Source organism: Ambystoma mexicanum, chromosome 8 (assembly GCF_040938575.1).
Source record: "Ambystoma mexicanum isolate Mex_15411 chromosome 8, UKY_AmexF1_1, whole genome shotgun sequence".
Classification (NCBI taxonomy): Eukaryota; Metazoa; Chordata; class Amphibia; order Caudata; family Ambystomatidae; genus Ambystoma; species Ambystoma mexicanum.
Window position 1 is genome coordinate 156,412,206 of NC_090929.1, and position 22,781 is coordinate 156,434,986.

General features: G+C 46.4%; 1 protein-coding gene across 1 annotated transcript in view; it reads left to right on the forward strand.

Moving 5' to 3' along the window:
• The window catches only part of PSMD5 (proteasome 26S subunit, non-ATPase 5), a 257,327-nt gene that overhangs the window by 216,244 nt on the left and 18,302 nt on the right, over positions 1 to 22,781 (forward strand). The gene's annotated exons all lie outside the window — the stretch shown is intronic.

Here is a 22,781-nt window from a genome sequence, read left to right on the forward strand (position 1 = left end):
TTCTGCCTAGTAATCGCAGTTATCATTTAAGTTCGAGTCAGGTCTGGTCTTTCTTCTCCTTCCCTTTTCCAAGCTGGTTGCAGCGCTTTGTGACACTTTAGATTAATGCATTCTACTGTAGCCAACTTACCTTTTATGGGAGCAAAGCATTGTTCCCTGCGGATTCCCCCCCCCCCCTCTAAAAACAGTGAACTGGTTTTTAAAATATCAGTGAGACTCCACATTGAGTCTATGCAAACTCTGTAACCATGGAATTGTATGACTGACCGTATAAGGGCATGATCTTTCGTAGATGCCAGTTTGGGAGCTCAGAGTTGGCCTGAGAGGATCTTTCCAGCTCTGTGATTGGTTGTTGTGGATTCAGCATCAAATCCCTCATCGTAGGTATTTCCCGAAAAGAAGCCAGGAAGCTTGAGTGGGTGCCCAATCGCAGGCTAATCTTCAAGCACTGCAGCACTACTCAAATCCCTTGTCTGCTAGACTGCATCTACGGCTACCATGTCTGCTGGGTCCGTTATCTTTGTAGTGCCAACATGCCACTGTAGGGGTGAATGAGTGCTCTGCAAATATACAAGTTACTGTGTTAGCTGCCCTGTACTCCAGCACCAAGTTTGTTGCTCTGTGGTCCACTTCGAGGTCACTTGGGTTGTCCTCCATTCATGTAAATCTTTGCCTGCAGACCCTGTACCACCTTCATTGGACTGCACATTTTGCAGGCGTGAACTTTGACAGGTCCTCTTTAGAATTAATGTAAGGATTTCTTTTAGTCGTTGGCAGCCCACTAGTGTGTATTCAGTGCAGACTGTTTTCCTAACCTCCACTTGTGCTGACAGCTCTGATTTTCCATAACCATAAGGCTTTCATGTTGACGCAGAAGGAGTGGCCAGCCCTCTCCCTTGACGCTCCATTCCTCACCACTTCCTCATCAGTCCAACTTCCTTTCCCACACCTAGCTTCAGACCCCCCCAATGTCCCCACCCGCTTGCTCAACTTCTCCCCAGTACACCCAAACCCCCAGTCTGCCTCCAGAATTGAACCCCTAACAACTTGCCCAAACCCCCTCACCACATGTGCTCTACTCACCTCCCTCCGACTCTCCCCATTGCGTCTCTCCCATACCTACAACCACCTGCCTACTCTTCCCGCCCCCATCGACCTAACCCTCTCACCCAACCCTCATAATGCACATGCATCCAGTCCCCCCTCTACACCTCACCCCCAGTCACTCTCAACCACCCAGACTGACCATACCCCACCCCCATCTCACTGGGCACCTCATATCCACTGAGCACTCCCAGCGATGAGCGTCCCGAAAACCTCCTCCCCTCAGGAAGTCACATGCATCCTCTCAATGCCCCCTCTGTTGCAAGAAACATGCACAGCATCTTTTGATCTACTATCCTCTGACAATCCTGACCTCATTTTTATCACCGAACCCTGGTTCTCAGCCAATTTTGCACCAGTTGCGCACAAGGTGTCATGACCCAAGACCAACTCCCCCCAGGTACCCCCCCCCCCCCCGCCACCCAACACCCCCCCCCCCCCCCACCCCCCCCCCCCCCACCCCAGCTACTCTTATTGCCCAGAGATGGCGGCGTGGCAATCCTACACACCTCATTTCTCCATCTCACTCATTGAAACCAGACATGCAACGCTTTATGTGAATCCCTTCTAGTAAAACTCTCGCTACGATCAACTCTCCCACAGCTTCCTACTCCTCTACAGACCTCCCCAGGATAAGACAGACATTTTGGCAACAATCGCTGTGGCTCGATAGCTACCATTCAGGTTTATCACCCAACTCTTAGACTATTGGGAGATTTCAATATCTGGTTCGATATGCCAACAACCCCATTACCCAACCTCTGGTCAACAGTCTTGATGCACTCAACCTCTCACGACATACTACTGGTCCAACCCATTCAGGTGGCCACACCCTTGATGCGATCTTCAGCTACCATGACTTTGTCCAGATAAGTGGTTTGGGGCTGGGTTTAGATACAGACTACTCTGACATCCCTTTCTCTATCCACACACCTGCCCCTCCTCCCACAGCTCCCCTGCCCTTACGTCTGATCACAAATGCTGTAACAAAGTCAAAGTACTCCCTGCCCTAGCTGAAGCCCTGCTGCTTCGCCCCTTTGTCCTGTGGTAGACCCTTAACCATTGAATCGTGGCTTAAAGAATCACTAATTCCTCTCGCCCCCCCTCTCGCTATGTAGCCTCACGCAAAGGACCATTCCCCAAATGTTTCACGCCCCACTTGAAGATGCCTCTCTGGAACGCAAATGGTGAGCATCTAAAACCGATCTCCAGCAGATCCTTGTTCGCCCTCCACCACCGTAACTAATATGAGATCTGAAAAGCTAAAACAGCCTATTACAATAAAATAATTCTGAACTGTGGCAGCAGCAGCAAAGAACTCCACAAGGTCTTCTCCAAATTGGTGAAACACACCTACCCAAACCACTCCCACACAAACCCTCCTGCGACTCCCTCCCACTAAATTTCTACAACACTGCACTCGTCTGGATCACAACCCTAAACACCAAATTCTCCAACCTCACCCCCTGTCCTAAATCTACCTCTCCTGATCCAGTTTCCCCGACGGCCACTATGCCGACCGACCTTCAAGTCCTTCCAACCCATCTCGAAAGATAGTTCCTAGATCTACTGTCTGGCAGAAGACTCTCTGCATTCCCCGAGCCCTGCCCCGCTGCTCTGCTGAAAGAAATATTCTCCTCTACGTGCATAGGAGAGCATGCAAGATCCATACTAAATGCCTCCCTCACTTTCGGCACCTCTCCAGAAGCCTTTAAAATGGCGCACATCGGACCGCTTTGAAAAAAGGCTTCCCTTGACCCCAAGAATTACAGGCCGATCTCCAACACCAGATTTCTCACAGAACTCATTGACCGTACGGTGTACTCCCAGCTCAACTGCTTAGTAGAATCCAACAATCTCCTCGACCCCGCACAATCAGGCTTCAGACCGCGCCATGTAACAGAAACCACTCTGATCTCGGTCTGCGATGATCTCAAGGTTGTGGCAGACTCTGTGGGCTGCGCACCACTGATTCTCCTTGATCTGTCAGCAGCCTTTGACACCCTTGACCATTCAATCCTTCTTGACCGCCTCCACTCCCTAGGAATCCGTGGCTCGGCACTAAAATGGATTGCCTCCTTCCTCAGCAACAGGAAACAAATTGCCTTCCTCTCCCCTTTTATCTCCACTGCTCACGCTGTGAACACTGGAATACCCCAAGGAGCCTGCCTCTCTGCCTCTCCATTATTCCATTCTATAACTGTGGATAGGTTTTACTTTAAACCACAAGTCCAATGTCAGACTAGACATGTGAAACGCACAGGGTTCAATTTACTTGGCTATGATATATAAAATGTTGCGCTCTGCCCAGATAATAATCTGTTCTCGTTCAAATGAAATCTTACTTGACTTTGAATGCAGTGAGATGGCAAGGTGCATTTCTCCTGAAAATATGAAATTATTTTTGGAGTCAATTCCCTGTGTGGTGATCCTCCCATTCAGGGACTTAGCAGTGTAATGATTCTAGAAGATTTATTGCATTGGGAAATTTGTATACTCACTTTTAGATAATTATTTTAAGCAGCAGAGCCATAATGGTCCCCCAAGCTGCCAGGCAATCTTCCCTGTCAACCAGGTTCCATCACTGTCTGCTTTATCCACCTCACGGAATCCAATCCATCTCATGTAAATTCTGTTCCAGGCTTCTTCTTGCAGAAGTCCTCAGGGTCTCCTCGCTCCAGATATTATCCAAACCCTCCACTTGGGCAGAGCCTTTCTGCAGCCTTCAGAATCCCAATGTTCCTCCCACTTCATGTGGGTTTCTACTTAAATATGTTCTCCATTTCCCACACTGTCAAGTTGACAAAGTTGACATCACAATTTGATAGGGGAAATCTTTTTTTATTTTTTATTAATAGTTTGATATTTTTGCGCATGAAACAGGGTGGAGTTAGACAATGTGGGCTTCCAGTAGGAATTGTCCCCATCAATGGACTATGGATTATTGGACCTGTTTGATCAAGCCAGATTCAAGGATATCCGGCATGAGTTTGTGCAATCAATTTTGATGGAAATTATGTATCATTTATCAATGCGTATTAGATCCTCTTTGGTCACATTCTTTGTGGGAGAATCTCCCAATTTCAGAATAGTTGGCATTTTGCTTCTAAACCTCTGCATTGTAAAGATATAGTCAAAATGTTTAAAGCCGCCTGGAGCGGACGTGGGGCGGACTAAGCTGAGAGCTGCATGCCTGTGCTAGTGCTCATTTGTCATTTACGTGTCTTGGTGCTACTTTTTCGGACAAATCGAAACAAACTGCCTTTTATCAAACTATCTTAATTACTGAATGTAACTGCTTTTCAGACAATTCCGATTCAGTTTTACAATAGATTGCTAAAACTCACATTTGAGGGAGGGTTGTATTTGAAAAGGGAGTCTTTCCTCGCTGCTATTGCAGCGTCACGCTCCCGCTAACAGAACTGCATTTAAAAGCAGCCTGGAGCGGAGGAGTTGGAGGGCGCACCGAGAGCACGCCAAAGGCGCGTGAAACGCAAGCGCTTTGGGGCACAGGATGGGCCTTGGGCCCTCACCCTATGTCAAAATCTGGGAGTGATCGGGAGTCTGGGGAAAACGATGCAAAAAAGTGTCCTGCAGGAGTTCTGTGTGAGTACATGGGTGGGTTTAGGAAACAGACTGACAAAATACAAGGAGACAATATGGCTATAGGAGAAGGGCACAAGGGAGGGGGTGAACTAATTGGCCCCAAGAAAAACTTTAAGGGCCTACTGATTAACCCAAGATCAGCAGGGGCACACCGCTACGAAATGTATAATATACTTAAGGAACTAGCTCCTGAGATCTTGTGTCTAACAAACTTGGTTCTCTGCTAGCTCTGGGCCTGACATCTGTCAAATGTTGCCTCACAACTATGCTGTTCTGTGTCAGGACAGGCCCCCTGCTGGAAGGGGCGGTGGTCTGGCTGTAATACATCTCACCTCTCTAACCTGTCAAGCGATTCCCTATTGACCACTCGCTACACTGAGCTTCTTCTGGTTTGAATACAGGTTGCGCCCAATGTGGCAATTCACTTTTTAGTAATCTACAGAGCACCTTCAATTAACCTGACCAATTTTGACCTGGAAGTTGGGCACTTGGTCGCTGATCTCACTTAACAACTCTAATCTTGTATTACTGGGAGATTTCAACCGCCACCCCAATGACCCTAGTGACATCCATGCAAAAAACCTGGTTGCCAGTCTAGCTGACCTCTCCTTCATACTATGTAACCATCTGCCTACTCGTTGGACTGCCAACACGCGTGACCTCATTTTTGCAGAAGCTAATCATAATGTCACCTTCACCCCTCTCCCTGTACTGTGGTCCGATCACTTCCAGGTACCTTTATGGGTTACTACACCTTAGTATGTGTCGAGGTCCTCTCGTGGCCAGCAGACTGACTGGTTCTGGAGTAGGATTCACCACACTAGGGCGGTGGATCAACTGACCCAGACAACAAACGAAACTGTTGGCCGGTGGCAAGACCCATGGCCCTCTTAAACTCCCTGACTTAGGTCGCTGACCTGGTAGCCCCAGTGAGTTCCGGTTCGGACGCCTAAAATCATCTGCACCATGGTTTACCTCCAATCTTGGAGCCCAAAAGCAAATTTGCCGGCGCCTTGAGAGAAAATAGCGGCTTAATTACTGTCAATCATGCTGCAGCTATAATCGAGCAGTACTCCATTACCATGAGTTGATCAAAATAGAAAAAGCTAACATTTATGCTAACAGAATCACGGAAGCAGCGTGCTGCTCTCGGGAGCCATTTAAAGATCTTTCAACTACTCACTAAATCCTCCCAAGTGTGATGCAATTGGTGTTGCTTTCTCAGCGAAGATCAATGCGCTATTGAGGGGGGGAAACATGAACTAACTGGGAACCTACTCTATTGTCTAGTCACCCGATGGAAGCCAGGCCCTCTGCCCCTACGGCTGTTTTTCAACAAGGGCTGATTGATGATAGCATCACAGCAAAAGCTCTCAAATCTGCATCATCCACTGACCCAATACCCCTGCATCTCTTGAAAGCACTTCCGCCCAAGGCTGCTACTGTTTTCGGCAGCATAGCGCTCCTTTTCTTCAGGTGAAATCCCTGCTCATTTGAAGCATGCCTTGGTCTCTTCACTTCTGAAAAAACCTAATCTCAACCCAAGTGAGGTTGAAAATTCTCGCCCTATATCTTTACTCCTGGTTGTGAGGAAGTTGATGGAGGCTGTGATTACACCTGCATTTTAACATATCTTGGAGACTTATAATTGTCTGCACCTGTTTCAGTCAGGTTTCCGCCCCTCAATGGGCACAGAATCTGTGATGGTTTCTCCCCTGGATGACCTGGCTTTTCACCAGGATCGCAGAGAGGTCGGGGTGTTGATTCTCCTCGATCTCTGTGCAGCGTTCGATACTATAGATCATGGTATTTTGATGTCCCGTCTGGAACAGATTGGGGTCGGAGGGGCGCTGTTGACATGGTTGAAATCCTTTCTTACAGGTCGTACACAATCTGTTTCATTTCAAACTTTCCACTCCCCTCCTCACACTCACCCCTATGGGGTCCCTCAAGGATCACCCCCCCTCCCCCTCCTGTTCAATCTCTACTTGTGGCCTTTGGCAGATCTTACTGTGAAGTTTGGTGTTATTTTACACTTATGCCGATGACAACCAGCTGGTGTTTCGGCTTGATTCTCAATCTACCAATCCTCCTGCTAAACTGCCTTTCTGCCATTGGCAAGTGGATGGCCGCAAACTGGTTTAAATTGAATTGGGGGTGGGGGGGGGTGGGGGCTCGGGCTGAAGTACTGATGGTCGGCTCGCACAAGGATGGGAGTGTTTGGGGTTCTCGGTTCTGGCCCGACTCCCTTGGACCTTGTCCTACGCCCAGTGCATCTGTAAAAAGCCTAGGTGTTTGGCGCTTGCCTAATGGCTCCAGAGAAGCCCAGGTTACAGTAGTCTGTAGCACCAGATTTGGCAAACTGAGTCCTGAAAAAATCCTACCACTGTTGCCTCCTATTTATCTTACACGGATAGTCACCTCTGCAATAATGGGCTCGCTGAACTACTGTAATGGAATCTACTTGGGACAACCCAATCGCCTGCTGCAAAAGCTTCAAATGCGGCAGCCCGGCTGGCCTAACTGCCCCCGGGTTGACCCTCTCTGTAGGAGTACTGCAACTACTTCACTGGTTGCTGCCAGAGTAAAGTTTAAGACTCTTGGCGTTACCCGCCGTGCTCTCTGGGGGTGGGGCAAGCTACCTAAGCAGCAAGATCGAAAGATATTGTCCTACCAGAGCCCTTAGTTCCTCTGCACTGGGTCTTAAAGTACCTAGGTACCATCGGGCCCGTGCTGGGGGCCATTCTTTCTCAGTCCTTGCCCTGACTCTATGGAACCTGCTTCCGTACCCTCTGCGTGTAACAGAGGAATACCTTCCATTCTGGAAAGCACTTAAAACTCACTTGTTCACCTAGGCTCTGGTGTACTCTGTATCCCTCTAACTCTTGTTTGAAGTTTAGCACCTAGAGCCTTAGTTCACGCTCTACAAGTCCTACTACAATGCACCAAATAATGCTGATTTGAAATGATCCACTTTATTTATCTTGAACTGTGCACATATGTATATTGAACTGTGCACATGAGAACCCTTTATCAGCATAATGAATTGTGTGCAGCCTCCAGAGGTCATTTTGCAAAGCTAATGATTAATATGGGTGGCCGACAGGTTTCTTTGTTTGATTTTTCCATCAACTGCAGTTGGAGAATTGTATAGGTAGTGTTTGTGCCCTCCCTGTCTTTGACGTGCAAAAGAATAAAAAACCAACACACCCCTGACGGGGAATAAGGCAAAGAGAGCAGGCTGCAAGAGTTCAAGGCAAGGTTTTATCTGGTGAATATTCAAGAGATATCTGAGAGCGCTCTACACAAGTTATCATTACATTACGTTTTATAGGGTAAATGACGCAACTAACATGGGATACTACGTTGGTCCCGGATTGGTCAGTTCATTCAATGTCTCAGGTGGGGTGGCATCTCTTCATCCGGGTTGGTCGCTTGGTTGGTGGGAGGATTGACGTCAGTCATCTGTGCTCTGCATGGGTGAAGGTCAGGTCGCTGGGAGACAGGATGGTCACGATCTAAGCTAACCTAATATATCCTCAAAACATGCATGCACTAAATGATTGTTCAAAAGACTTTCAGTAGTTTATCATGTCTCTATAAAAGTCACACATATATCTATACTATTAATAACATAGGATTGTACAAGTCTTAGGTTAAGGGTCTTGACCGCTATAATACACTGGTTGAAGTTAAGGTCCGTACACATAAAAATCTCTGGTATGTGGCATTTGTTAGTGGTAGGCAACAATATATTGCAGCAGGAGTCTAATGTTAGTTGGGGATTTGCTGGGTGGGCATCATGGCATGGTTAGTGGTCTGGCACATGAAAGGAATATCTTGCAGGGACAGAGGGTCACAATGGCAGTAAGTTTCCACTGGGGAGGAAGCGGGAGGGGCAACGACACATTTGTGGAGATTGACAAGCTATGTGCTTAGCTCATGCTGGTTCACATGCAGGACAGTGATCTCAGAGGAAGAGCGATGTGTTACATTTATTATTGTTTTGCAAGCATCTCCGGCTTCAGCGTGAGAATGGACCTGCAAAGTTTTCCAGTCAGAGTGAGAACGGGGGTGGGGGGCCCTGTGCTCTGCGCGCCTGGCCGGCTCGTGTGCGAAAAGGGAAGAGAAGCGTTTTTGTACCATCTCAGTGAGGCCTAGTCACCAAGATGGAGTCGAAAGGGGGTACAAAAATGGATGCCCCGTGTCCTGCTCAGTGGTTCCCATCTACGCGAGTCATCCAAGGTTAACATCGCATAAGGACAAGGGGTGAACCCACTACTGGAGGCACTTGGTCCGAGTTTTGTACTGAGAAGTAGAGGCGCGAGGGGCCTGATGGTGCCCCTTCCTCCAACACAGCAGGCAGAGGTCAGAGTTTACATTTTTAAGTGAAATACATTTTATTTGCAGCCCTGGTTCTGGGAAAACCTGTCTGTTCATGTGAGCCTTTTATCAGCTACAGGGCCATCTATTTGAATTCACTAGAAGGCATTTCAAATTATAATTCCGAATAATTCTCATCAACCCAGGCCTTAGGAATCCGATTCTGTTGATGTACTGAACTCGATATGTTCCTTTGAAAGATAAATAGATGTTTCTCCAGCTGGCCAGGCTAATCCCAGGGGCCTTGAGCATCTCCCGTCAGTAGTGTTTTCATTTAGGGTGAACAAAAATGTAGCTTGTATGAGACTCACTGGAGAACTAGAAACAACTCCGATTGGCAAAGCTAAAATTAGACCGATTAAACAGTAATTTGTTGCATGTGTAGTTTCTTGCATACAATTGTGGGCATTTAATATGCTTCTCTCCAATAATGGTTGCGTCCAGCGATAACCCTTCATCCTTCTTTTTCAGTGTGATGCTGGAAATGCTTTGGAGGGACAGGGCTTCATCCTTGTCCCACTACTTCCCAGTTAGTTTTTTCTATACTTATCTGCACATTGGTCCATTTTGGACACCTGGCAGTGCAGCTGTTCATTTTTTTTTAATTCTTGGTGAACGAAGACCCATGGATACCCTTATGGCACCCATCGGAAGGGTAAACTCTTGTACCCTGTGTGTTTTTGGGCACCGGTGTGGTACACACAGAGCATGAAATCGGCTGCTGGAAGCTACATGCTGGTTTTGCAGTGGCTAGGAGTGTCCTCTATTTTGGGACACCCAAGTTCTGCCATAGGAATTAATGTATTCCTAAACGAAGGCAAGATGGCCACCTGGCTTTCTGCCTTTACCTTCCTGTTACTCAAAGTCCTGAGAAGCCCTGGCTCTGTCTCCCTTCCCCTGATTGAATGTTTGGTGGAAGGACCATATGTGGCTCTGGGGCTACCCTTGCTAGACTGATAGGAGCCTTCCTAGGGACTACTGTACACCCAAGGGGGTCCTGAATGAATGGAGAGGGGAGTCAAATCACATGCTGTGTTGTGGGTGGCTGGGATTTGGCTGTGTCACAATGCCTGTGGTCTGCCTGCGCCAGCCCTGACAAACGAATTAATGCAGTGTGCGCTCTGAAAGGCTGGAAGTTGCCTCTAATACACATTCACTGTTTTGTCTGTTTTTGGGTGAATGACCTCAATGCCTGTGAACCTGATTGGATGCTGCCGGATGAATGCACTAGTGTGTGATTGGCTGGCTGAGCATAGCTCGGCCTGAGTGAAGGGGGTGCATTTCTCTAGAACAAGGGATCCCTCACCTCTGTATCAGAAGCTGAAGCCAGAAGAAAACTGCAGTATTGTTAAAGCGCGTATCTTGAATCGAGCTGGAGGAAGAAGTCTCTGGCTGCAACGCTTCAACGAATCCAAGGGCTGTTTTGCTGATTCGAGGACAGTACCAGAGAGGACCTGGATGGGCAACCTCTTCCCGTAGATACATGGGGACATCCTGCAACTGCTGCTGTTCACCCACGTGTCTTGAAGCCAGTCCTGTGTGCCTGCTGTCCTGCAGAGGTATATTCCTGGTTCCGGAAGAGGAGTGCCCGGACATCTTGAGCCCAAGACCGGAGACATCGGAGCCCAAGACTCCGGTCCCTGGACAGGGACCGTCCAGGGACCGGAGGCTGTTCATAATCACTGTATCGTCCAGAAGAGGGGATGCCCTGGCATAGTGATGCTCAGAGCTTGCCATGTTCCAACCAACTGAAGAAATCTTCAAGCGACACTGCAACCATGACATCTGGCCACATTTCCACAGCTGAGGAAGTCCAGTGTCGGCGCCTGCAGAGAAGTGCCGTCGGTGGGTTTCCCGCCATTCCGAATCGAAGGTCAGAGGGTCCTAACTTGGTGGTGGCCCGCAGAGAAGACCAGTGCTAGAGTCCAAGTGGCAAGCTACCCTGTCATCCGTGCTTCGGCTGCAGCACTGAAGAACCAAACGGCGTCCATGCGCGAAATACCGAAACCAGACGCCTTCTGTCACTCCACCCTCGTCGCCACCGAAGGTCATCGACCAACGCCAAAGGGACTCCTCCCCACCTCCAAGCCACGCCGAGGTACACAGCGAGTTTCAGCTTTGTGGAACATCCACAGCTGGCGCATCAACCTGAACAAGGAGGCCACTGCGGCGGACTAAGCTGCTGCCTTTCTGACACTGCTTGGCTCCCCTCTCCTGCTAGACGCCGACGTCCAGCGACGACTACTTCCAGAGGGGGTTCACCCTCAAGGGGCATTGTCACGTAAAACTGAGCAACTTCACCACTTTGCCTCCCGAGGTTCTGTAATGAGGAAGAGTGTCTTCCAACCTCGGGTTCCAGATTCATCATGGATCCTGTTTTCCTGTGGCTTCCCAGGTATTTCGGCCTTGTGAGATCTGTAGAAACACAAACAATTACTGTATATAGAATGACTGGGCATTGTGTTAAAAGCAAAGTGCAACTTAACTTTGTTTAACAAGTTGCCCAGGTTGGGGGGGAACCTCGGGTAGTATTGCATTTTTTTATTGTCAAAGAAAGCATTATGCCAATGTTTTAAGTGTTACCTGCATTTGTACTTCAATGTCGGAGGGTAAACCGTGCCTAAAAATTGTAAAGCTTTTTGATAACTCAGTGTTTGGTGCATTATAACTGAATCTAATTGTAACTTTGGTACCACATAGAACTGTATATATTGAGTTGACTATTTGATTTCTGAGTGCAAAATGAGTCTTATTTGTATATATCCACCTGACATTTTATCCTTAATGGAATTATGTTGGCAGAGAAGTGTGTGGACATTTCATTGTGGGGGGCTTGGGGAATACTGTATCTAAGAACCAGCATGCATCACCTCCCTTGAGGCTCGGCCTTGGCTGCTCATCCATTGCTGACAATTGAGACCCTTGCCTGGAGTGCCTCTCTGCCTCTACTCCAACCATACAGCGGGTAGTACAGAACCCTCCAGTCTTTACATTCAGCCCACAAGAACTGACTAGGTGGCAGAACCCACAATCTAGAGCCTGGAAGGTTCTACAATAACACACACTCTGGGGTAATGCACACATCAGTTCAGTAAAAACTAGACTTTCACTTTTTCATACATAAAAATGTCAATATGCTAAAAGGGTGCTCACCCTTAACAGATAATTGGTACCTTGTTGGGATACACCTTGACGCACACTGTGGCAGGCCCGCCTGCAATATTTCCAGTACACTTTACCTTCATGGGTGCCTGCCAGCAGGTTATCACTCCTCTGGCCCCCACCATCCCCAAGGGTGCTTTCACCTCAACTCTCACCTTTCATCTTTCATCAACACCCATCTTTCACTGCAACAAGTCTGCCATATACCATCTTGACTCTGGTAGAATCTGCTATGGTTTCCCCCGCACAGCACGGTAATCTGACTTTGACCTAGTCCGTCTCCTCGCACAGAGTCCTCACCCTTTCCTTAGATTTATCCCGCACATATATAAAATGATCTCTATTCTGACTCAAGTTTTGTGGATTCTTTTGTGATCCATAAGAATCTGAGCAATTTCAGTAAATGCGTTTGCCTTGCATGAGCTGCTATTCATTTTCAGTCATTACAGTGAAGGGCAACTTTATTGTACTATTAGCATAGGGGTACTGTTCTAGTGAGGAACATGTTGCTGTTTAAGCATGTGGGGCTGTCTCATACTCTTTTGAACTACCTGCTTATCTATTCCCACCTCCAGTACTCCCTCATATGAAGGTGTTGTGTTCATGTAGCCAGCGTGACCCAGCCCGATTGCCTTTCATACTTAATGCGGTGTCTTCTCTGAACACAAGCCCCCTTCCAGTGGAAAAATCCTCCAATGCTTTCTCAAGGGCTCAAGGGCTTAAATCCCCCCACCCCCCTCACCTGCCATATTGGCAGTGGGGCCTGCTTTTACCAATGTACTCACTGATTCTTCCTAGGATTTTACCTCTTGGCATCCATCCACGTTTCCTTGGAGAACTTCCCCCACACAAACTCATCTGTGGGAAACGCTGAGGCAACAGACACTGGTAATTAATCGAGGGCCGACATTCTTGAAGTGGCCAGCCACCACTTTTTCCTATGTCCCATTGACTATGTAAAAAGTATGAAGCACCGTCAGTTCAGGTGTACCAAAAAGGGAGCACAGTGGCGTTGGATGTCGCCAAAACGGGGTTCCGGCAAATGGGGAACAGTGTACCTTTGTTGCCAAGGCTGGATGAAGGCCAAGAATTTCTGCCAGGAGGTCCAAGCGAAGGTACTGGACATGTCCTTTGAAGGAGATGATCTATTTGGGAAGGTTGTCTGCGAGTCCCTCCAGGCCTTCAAGGTGGATATGGAGACGACCTGTTCCCTGGGCACCCTCCAGCAGCACTGCTTTTTTTTTTTTTTTGCTCCTCCAGAAGAAAGTTGAGCAGGTCTTTCAAAGGTTTCTCCTCCTCGTACCGTCAGCCTTCCAGATCCACGACTTGGGAAGCTTACAGAGGCTGTTACCAGGCCTATGTGTCAGGCTGAGAGTTATCCTGTGTCCGCGGAAGCTGCTGAACCCTCCTCCCCCGACAATCCCCCTGAAGTGTAATCCTCAGAACCCGATAATTCTTGGCTCTGTTAACTACACCCCAAAGGGAAAGGGGGAAGTGGATAACATAAGAAACACCAGGCTGGCGACGTTCTGACTAGCTGATGCTGAACCTGCAGTGAATACATAAGAACATACAGAATCCTCAAATTACTTCACTACCTTTTAAATTATGAAAACTTTATATCCTTAACTAAAATGTAAAGAATCATACCTGGTTGTTCTCTTTTAAGATCTTAGAGAAGATTGGAGTAATAGCTGATAAAATCTTTCTACCTTTCTTGTGGCATTGAAAGTCTTGAAAATAACAGCAACTCCTTTGATTATTGAACTCTTAAGAACCTTGACTCTTGCCTTATAAACTGTTAAATGTTCCTGTTAAGAAGACTTGGATGAATCCTGTTCTTTCTTCTTAATACAGTTCATAGTCTCTTGAAGAACTTGCAAACTTTTGCAAATCCGTTGAAACATTTTCGCGCACACGCGCAAAATTTTACCAGCGCAAAACACGCGTTGAAGAAAACACGCGCCGGAGGAAAAAAACACACGCTGAGGAACACACGCGCTAAGAAAACACGCGCTAAAAAGTCACATAGCAGTCTTTTCTTACTCTCGCGTACATGCGTTTTAAACACCCGCGCTATGAACACACGCGCTGTAGAAATCACATAGCAGTCTTTGCTCGTACTCGTGCCATGACTACACGCGCTATGAACACATGTACTTTGAACACTCGCGCTGGAACACGCGCTATAGAAATCACGTAGCAGTCTTTCACGCGTACACGCGCAATTAATTCACGCACTGTAGTTTTCACGTAGCAGTCTTTTCTCGCGCTACGATCACACGTAACAGTCTAACATTGCTTGCGCGCGTTTAAATATTAAACGTTGAACTATAAACAGAGTAACATCAGTTCTTCTTTTGAATTTTCATTTACAATCTCCTAAAGTTTCTAATGAATCTGAGCAAAGATTTACATATCCAAATAAAGTCACTTAGCTTAAGAATTTTTTCTTCTCCAAAAGAACTTCCAGGAACTCTCCTGTGAACCTGAATTCTTCTCCTGAACAACCCCGCATAAGTAGCCGCTCGACTGCCAGGACTAGGCCCAAGACTTCAGCAAGAGCAGCTACAGACACGTCCTCTCAGCTGGGGTTATGACGATGAAAGGCAGAGAGTGATGGTTTAGAACGTTGATTGTTGTCCTGCAGTTCTCTCTAGCCAATCAAGGCTTCTATTGTAAAACTCCATCTTGCCTTGGGCCAGAGCCAGGAATCTGTATAGAAAGGTCAAGGCCAAACCCACACAGAAATAAAGGGAAATAATTAAAGGGAACCTAACAATAATTAAAGGAAACCTGATGACAGTAATTAAGGAAACCTGACAGTACCCCCCCCCCTTCTAATGCCCAGTCCCTGGGCCAATCTTATGTGGATTTTTAGCATGAAACTTAGCAACTAACCTAGGAGCATGTACATCGGAGGAATCTTCCCAGGTACGTTCCTCAGGTCCATATCCCTCCCAGTCAATCAAATATTGCAACCTTCCCCTCACTTTCCTAGAATCCAAAATGTTATTAACTACAAACTCCTCTAAAGAATCCTCCATAATCACAGGAGGGGGATGAGTTCTAAACCTTGTGCCTGGACTAACGGGTTTCAAAAGACTAACATGGAAAGTGGGGTGTACTTTCAACTGCTTGGGTAACTTTAATCGTACTGCCACTGGATTTATGATTTTTTTCAACCTCAAATGGGCCTACAAATCGAGGACTAAATTTATTCTTCCCCTTAATTCTTAAATGTCTGGTAGAAAGCCACACTAAGTTCCCTACCTCATACTTGGGACCAGCTTTCCTTTTCACATCCGCACACCTTTTATATCTCAATTTGCCTTCTCAGAGTACCCTTTTTGCAATATCCAAATTATTCTTCATCAGCAACAAACGTTCTTCCACTCCAGGATTCCCTGAATCTTTCAAATCCTCAAAACTCAGAAAACGAGGATGAAAACCACGTCCCAAATAAAAAGGTGACATTGAAGTAGCATCCTTATCACAATTGTTGTAGGAAAACTCAGCCAACCACACTAAATCAACGCATTCCTCACTAGCTTGTAGATAACATCTTAAAAATTTCTCTAACTCCTGGTTGACTCTCTCAACTTGTCCATTAGCCTCTGGATGATACCCTGAAGTTAAAATAACCTCCACCCCAAGTTTTTTACAGAAGGCCCTCCAAAATGTTCAGATAAATTGAGACCCCCTGTCTGAGATAACTTTACAAGGAAGACCATGCAACCTAACCACTCCTTGCAAGAATTTGAGCCGGTTTTTCCGCAGTAACCTCTCCCTCCATCGGCAAGAAATGCGCTTCCTTAGTAAGAAGATACACCACAACTAAAATAGTTGTACAACCTTTATCCAGGGGAAGCTCACTGATGAAATCCATAGAAATTGTGTGCAAAGGTCGAGGAGGAACAGGTAACGGCTCTAATAAACCATGCGGCTTCCCAACTTGACTTTTTGCCTGCGCACTGACTGCACACGTCTTGACGAAGTTCAACGTATCTTGACGAACCTTCTCCCACCAAAAATGTCTACAAACTAATTCCAGTGTCTTCCTGAATCCTGGATGTCCAGACAAGATCGATTCATGGCAATTCTTCAAGCTCTTTTCTTAGCTCAACTGTGGGCAAATAAAGCCTATTATCAAAAAAAGGAAGACCCTCCTTTAAACTCCTAGCTGGATCCAATTTCACCCACTCTTCCATCTTCTTCATTTAACACATCTATACCTTTTAAAAATTCCAGCTAACAGAAAGCGTTCAGGAGCAATAAGCGGTTCTGGTTCTTGAACCTCTTTCACCTCACTTCCAGGAAATTGACGGGATAGGGCGCCTGCTTTTCGGTTTAAACTTACGGGTTTAAAAGTCACTACAAAATCATAGTCTGCAAAAAATAAGGACCAACAAAGTTGTCGTGGTGACAATGTTTTAGCAGACTTCAAAAACAATACATTTCTATGATCTGTAAGTACCGTAACGTTGTGCCTGGCCCCTTTAAGAAAATGTCTCCATTCTTCAAAAGCGGACTTGATAGCTAGCTGTTCACGATCTGAAATCGTATAATTCATTTCTGCCATAGAGAACTTTCTAGAAAAAAAAGCTACTGGGTGTAACTGACCAGTTTTTTCATGTCTCTGTGAAAGCACCGCCCCCCATTGCTAGATTGGAAGCGCCCGTTTCCACAAAGAAAGGTTTAGAAACATCTGGATGTATCAAAATTGGACTAGTTGTACATTTCTTCTTTAATTCTTAAAAGGCTTTTTCAGCTTCAAGGTCCCATTCAAATTTTACTCCCTTTTTTAGCAGTCTGGTTATAGGAGCAACTAGTCGTGAAAATCCTTCTATAGAAATTTGCAAAGCCTAAGAAACTCTGTATTTCTTTAACCTTTGTGGGGGCAGGCCACTCCTGAACTGCTTGTATCTTCTTAGGATTCATTTCCAAACCTTTTGGCGAAACTATAAAACCCAAGAATTCCACTGAATCTGCATGAAATTGGCTTTTTTCCAACTTGGCAAACAAATGATTGTCACGTAGTTTTTGCAAAACCAGACGAACATGTTTCTGATGTTGATCCAAATCAGAAGAAAAAAATCAAAATGTTGTCTATATAGACAACTACAAAAATATCCAAGAATTCTCTAAACTTTGTCAATAAAATATTGGAAAGCCGCTGGAGCGTTGCATAGTCCGAACCTGGTCTTGAAAGCTGTTTTCCATTCTGTTTTCCATTCATCTCCTTCTTGCACACGCACTAGATGGTAAGCTCCCCTCAAATCTAATTTAGTAAAAATGGTGGCTCCCTGAATTTGATTAAGCATTTCTGAGATGAGAGGAAGAGGATACTTGTGTTTAACTGTGACCCTATTAACTGCTCGATAATCAATGCACGTTCGGAGGGTTCCATCTGGTTTAGGTACAAAAAATAAAGGTGACGCTGCAGGAGACTGAGAATGACGAATAAAACCTTTGGCCAAATTCTCAGTTAAATATTCTTTTAGATAGTCATTTTCTTTCTCTGTGAGAGCAGATGCTCTGCTACTAGGCAAATTTCTTTCTCTGTGAGAGCAGATGCTCTGCTACTAGGCAAAATTGCTCCTGGCTCTAATTCAATTTTACAATCGAAAGTTCTATGAGGTGGTAATTCTCCTGCTACTATCTCATCAAAAACATCCCAAAAATCTTGATAACATTGTGGAAGTTGTCCAACAACTGCTCCAACATCATGACCTCCAACTCCAAACTCCGCCAAGAAACAAGACGCTGAATTTATCTGTTTAACTTCCCCCTCAATAGACCTTCCCGAGAAACAATTCTCTTTACAGAAATCAGATTGATTGGAGTGCTAGGACAATTGATATGCAATCAAAGGATTATGCAGAGTAAGCCAAGGCATCCCCAAGATCATCTTTAACAAAGTGGCATCAATCAACTCAAAAGATATCCTCTCACTGTGACCCCCTGTTAACTCCAGAATCAAAAAAACTAGTTCTGTGAGTAATTGGACCTGAAGAAAGAGAAGTCCCATCAACTGCTCCAACTTGTTCCACAACCTCCTTCTGAATAATAGGGATTCCCAAAGATTTAGCAAGACCCCAATCCATGAAGTTCCCAGTGGCTCCTGAATCTACCATAACTGGACCCTTTCCCTTAAACTCTGTCTCCAAAAACAAGGATACATCCATTGTGATATGAGGAACAGCAGTCTGCACGGTGTTGGCGATCTGCTGCACCTTGCCAGTTGAAGTAGAATTTCTTTTTGGTGTGAAAGGACAATTTCCTAAAAAAAATGTCCTTCTTCCACAATATAAACACAGATGATTTTCTCTTCTCCTAGCCCTTTCTTCTTTAGTTAAAGGATCCCGGGCCCTTGAAGGTGAATCATTGCTTTTCATCTTCATATCCACTTTAGGTTTATCCACTTTAGCTAGAGACTTAGAATCACTCTGACTATGATGCTGTTCCGCTCTTCTTTCACTCAAGCGAAAATCTAATTGAATAACTAAATCTATTAAAGCATCACAAGTAGAGGGCCGATCTACAATTCCTGATAAAGCATCCTTTAACTCATCTGTAAGACCTCGATAAAGCAACGAGGCCTGTTTATCCTCGGGCCACCTGCTTTCTAAAACCAGAGACTTAAATTGAGTAATGTAAGCAACTAATTCTTTATTGCCTTGTTTCAATTCTAAAAGCTCCCCATCCACCTCCAAAGATATCTGCCTTCTGTCAAACATTTTTCTGAAAGTTTCCAGGAAACTAGAATAATTTCTCAAAACTTCACTCCTTTGAGTCACCAACAACCCCGCCCAAGCAGAAGCTTCCCCCGAGAGATAAGACGACATGAAAGTTACCTTGGAAGCATCTGTAGGAAAAATCGCAGGCCTACTCATGAAATGTAACTCGCATTGAGTTCAGAACACCCTAAACCTCTTAGTCTCCTTGATAACGTTCAGGGGGCGCCAAAGGAACTGGCATTACTAAACTTCTAACTCCTTCACTAGCATGTGCGGGCCGTAATAAATGTGATAACCGGTCACCTTCCTCCCTTACTAACACAGGTGGAGAACCTGAAACCCCCCCCCCCCCCAGCCATCTCATCCTCTCTCCCATCTACTGAATTTGTGCCACTTTCCCATTTAAATCATCCACCTTTTAATTAAGTGAAGCATTCTCACTACGAGAAATCTTTAACTCTTCCCGTAACTCCCGGATCAAAGATCCTAAAGCCTCCATTGAGGTCTCGTTGGGGTTCATGACAGCTCAGGCGGACTAACATTAAGGCCTTTCATTCTGTCAGGCTGAGAGTTATCCTGTGTGTCCGGAAGCTGCTGAACCCCCGACAATCCCCCTGAAGTGTAATCCTCAGAACCTGATAATTCTCGGCTCTGTTAACTACACCCCAAAGGGAAAGGGGGAAGTGGATAACATAAACACCAGGCTGGCGATGTTCTGACTAGCTGATGCGGAACCTGCAGTGAATACATAAGAACATACAGAATCCTCAAATTACTTTACTACCTTTTTTAAATTATGAAAACGTTCTATCCTTAACTAAAATGTAAAGAATCATACCTGGTTATTCTCTTAAGATCTTAGAGAAGATTGGAGTAATAGCTAATAAAATATTTCTACCTTTCTTGTGGCATTGAAACTCCTTTGATTATTGAACTTGATTAAGAACCTTGACTCTTGCCTTATAAACTGTTAAATGTTCCAGTTAAGAACACTTAGATGAATCCTGTTCTTTCTTCTTAATAGAGTTCATAGGCTCCGTTGAAACCTTTTCGTGCACGCGCGCAAAAATTTACCCGCGCAAAACACGCGTTGAAGAAAACACGCGCCAGAGAAAAAAACACGCGCTGAGGAACATGCGTGCTAAGAAAACACGCACTAAAAAAAGTCACGTAGCAGTCTTTTCTTACTCTCGTGTGCATGCGCTTTAAACACCCGCGCTATGAACACACGCGCTGTAGAAATCACGTAGCAGTCTTTTCTCGCGCACGCGTACTCGCGCTATGACTGCACGCGCTATGAACACACGTACTTTGAACACTCGCGCTGGAACACACGCGCTATAGAAATCACGTAGCAGTCTTTTCTCGTACATGTGCAATGAATTCACGCGCTGTAGTTTTTACGTAGCAGTCTAACATTGCTCGCGCGTGTTTAAAAATTAAACGTTGAACTATAAACAGAGTAACATCAGTTCTTTTGAATTTTCATTTACAATCTCCTAAAGTTTCTAATGATTCTGAGCAAAGATTTACATATCCAAATAAAGTCACTTACCGTAAGAATTTTTTCTTCTCCAAAAGAACTTCCAGAAACTCTCCTGTGAACCTGAATTCTTCTCCTGAACAACCCTGCATAAGTAGCCGCTCGACTGCCAGGATTTGAATGTTCAAATCCACTAGTCCCAAGACTTCAGCAGGAGCAGCTACAGACACGTCCTCTCAGCTGGGGTTACAACGATGAAAGGCAGAGAGACAGTTTAGAACGTTCATTGTTGTCCTGCAGTTCTCTCTAGCCAATCAAGGCTTCTATTGTAAAACTCCATCTTGCCTTGGGCCAAACCCAGAAATCTGTATAGAAAGGTCAAGGTCAAACCCACACAGAAATAAAGGGAACCTAACAATAATTAAAGGAAACCTGATGACAGTAATTAAGGAAACCTGACACTATGGTAGCGTAGGACAGCATCACCCACAGGCAGGACGCTGGTGCTTAAGCAAGCCTAACTGACTAGGATGTCTGGCCCCCTCCTGTGCACTTCGGTGGGAGGCCGGCTGACGAGATTAGTCAGTGAGTGGAGAAAGATCACCGCCGACAGGGGTGCTGGATGCTTTCGCCCAAGGATATACCCTGGAGTGCACAGGTGTCCGCAGAACCCTCCGGTTGCCCGTCAGGAGCAGCACATCCCTCAGCTCCTGGAAGCAGTATGGGCCATGCTGCAAAAAAGGGGCAATGGAGCTAGTTCCCCAGGGACTCCGGGGGCTCCAGAGTGTCTTCCAGATACTTTCTGGTCAGAAAGACGGGGGGTGGGAGGGAGAGGGGCTGGAAAATACCTCCAGTCCCAAACATGATGGTCACGTTGCAAGATGTGCTTGACCAACTGGATAAAGGAGACTTCTTATCTTCGCAGGAACTGGAGGATGCCTACTTCCACGTCCCCATTCTCAAACGCCGGAAATGTCTACGCTTTGTAGTGCAGGGACAGCACTACCAGTTCAAGTCCCTTCCATTTGGCTTGGACGGCCACCATCGTGTTCACGAAGTGCCTGGCACCAGTGGCGGCCCATCTACGTCTACAGGGCATACAAGTATACCCATACCTGGACGACTGGCTAATTTGCATCCACTCGCAGGAGCTGGCCTAAGTACACAAAGATGCGACCGTCGGGCTACTAACCAATCTGGGATCCTCTGTCAACTATCAAGTCCTGCTTGACCCCATCACAGAATGCGCTGTTCCTAGGCACCAGACTCAATACAGTGTCTTGCCTGGCCTCAGCCATCCTGGGGAAGGTGCAGCGGCTGTCGTCGACTAGGACAGCCATGGTAGGGGCCATCAAGTCGTTGCTGGGAGTGATGTTGTCCTGCAACTACCTCGTCCGTCTCTGCAGGTTGCAGATGCAGCCCTCCAGGAATTCCTGGATGCTTTTGGCTGCAGGTGTCCAGAAGCTTCACAGACGAGATTTCACTCAACGAGTTCCAGAGGGGAAAGTATGGTGGGGCATTCGCTCCAACATCGCCCAAGGCACAGGATTCCAGGCACCCACCCCCATTCCAGGAGACTGTCACCATGGATGCCTCCCTAGAGGGATAGGGAGCATGCACTGGAAGTCTGCATGCCAGAGGCCTGTGGTTGCCACAGAAGGATCTTCATATCAACATCCTCGAGCTCTGGTCCGTGTTCTGGGCCCTCAAGTTGTTCCTCCTGTCTCTGAAAGGCAAGGTGGTGAGGATGTTCAGACATTACCACCATGTTTTAAATTAGGAAGCAAGGGGGCACTCGATCCCCGGTGCTCTCCAAGGATGTGCAGGACTTGTGGTGATGGGCCGTCGGAAAGGTGATGTTCCTCGTTCCTCTTCACCTGTCAGGAGTCAAGAACACCATTGCAGACTCCCTCAGCAGTGAACTGCGCTCCTGCCACGAGTTCGAGCTTTGTCGGGGTCAGGTGGACTGCCTGTTGCCGACTGGGGCAGCCCCCGATAGATCGTTTTTGCAACAGCAATGAACTTCAAGTGCAGGAAGTTTGCCAGCAGGTTCTACCAATAGAAGAGCATCTTGGACGTGTTCTCAATTCCATGGGAAGGACTGTTCCTGTACGCGTTCCCTCTCCTGGTAGGTCATCAACTCACTCGGACTGTGTCGGTGCGAGATGATGCTCATCGCCCCAACATGGCTGAGGCAGATTTGGTACTCTGACCTTGTTGGTCAGCGTTGCCAGTAGTTGCAGATATTTTCACCAGAGGAGGCACAATCCTGCATCACTACCCAGGGTCGCTGGGTCGCTGGC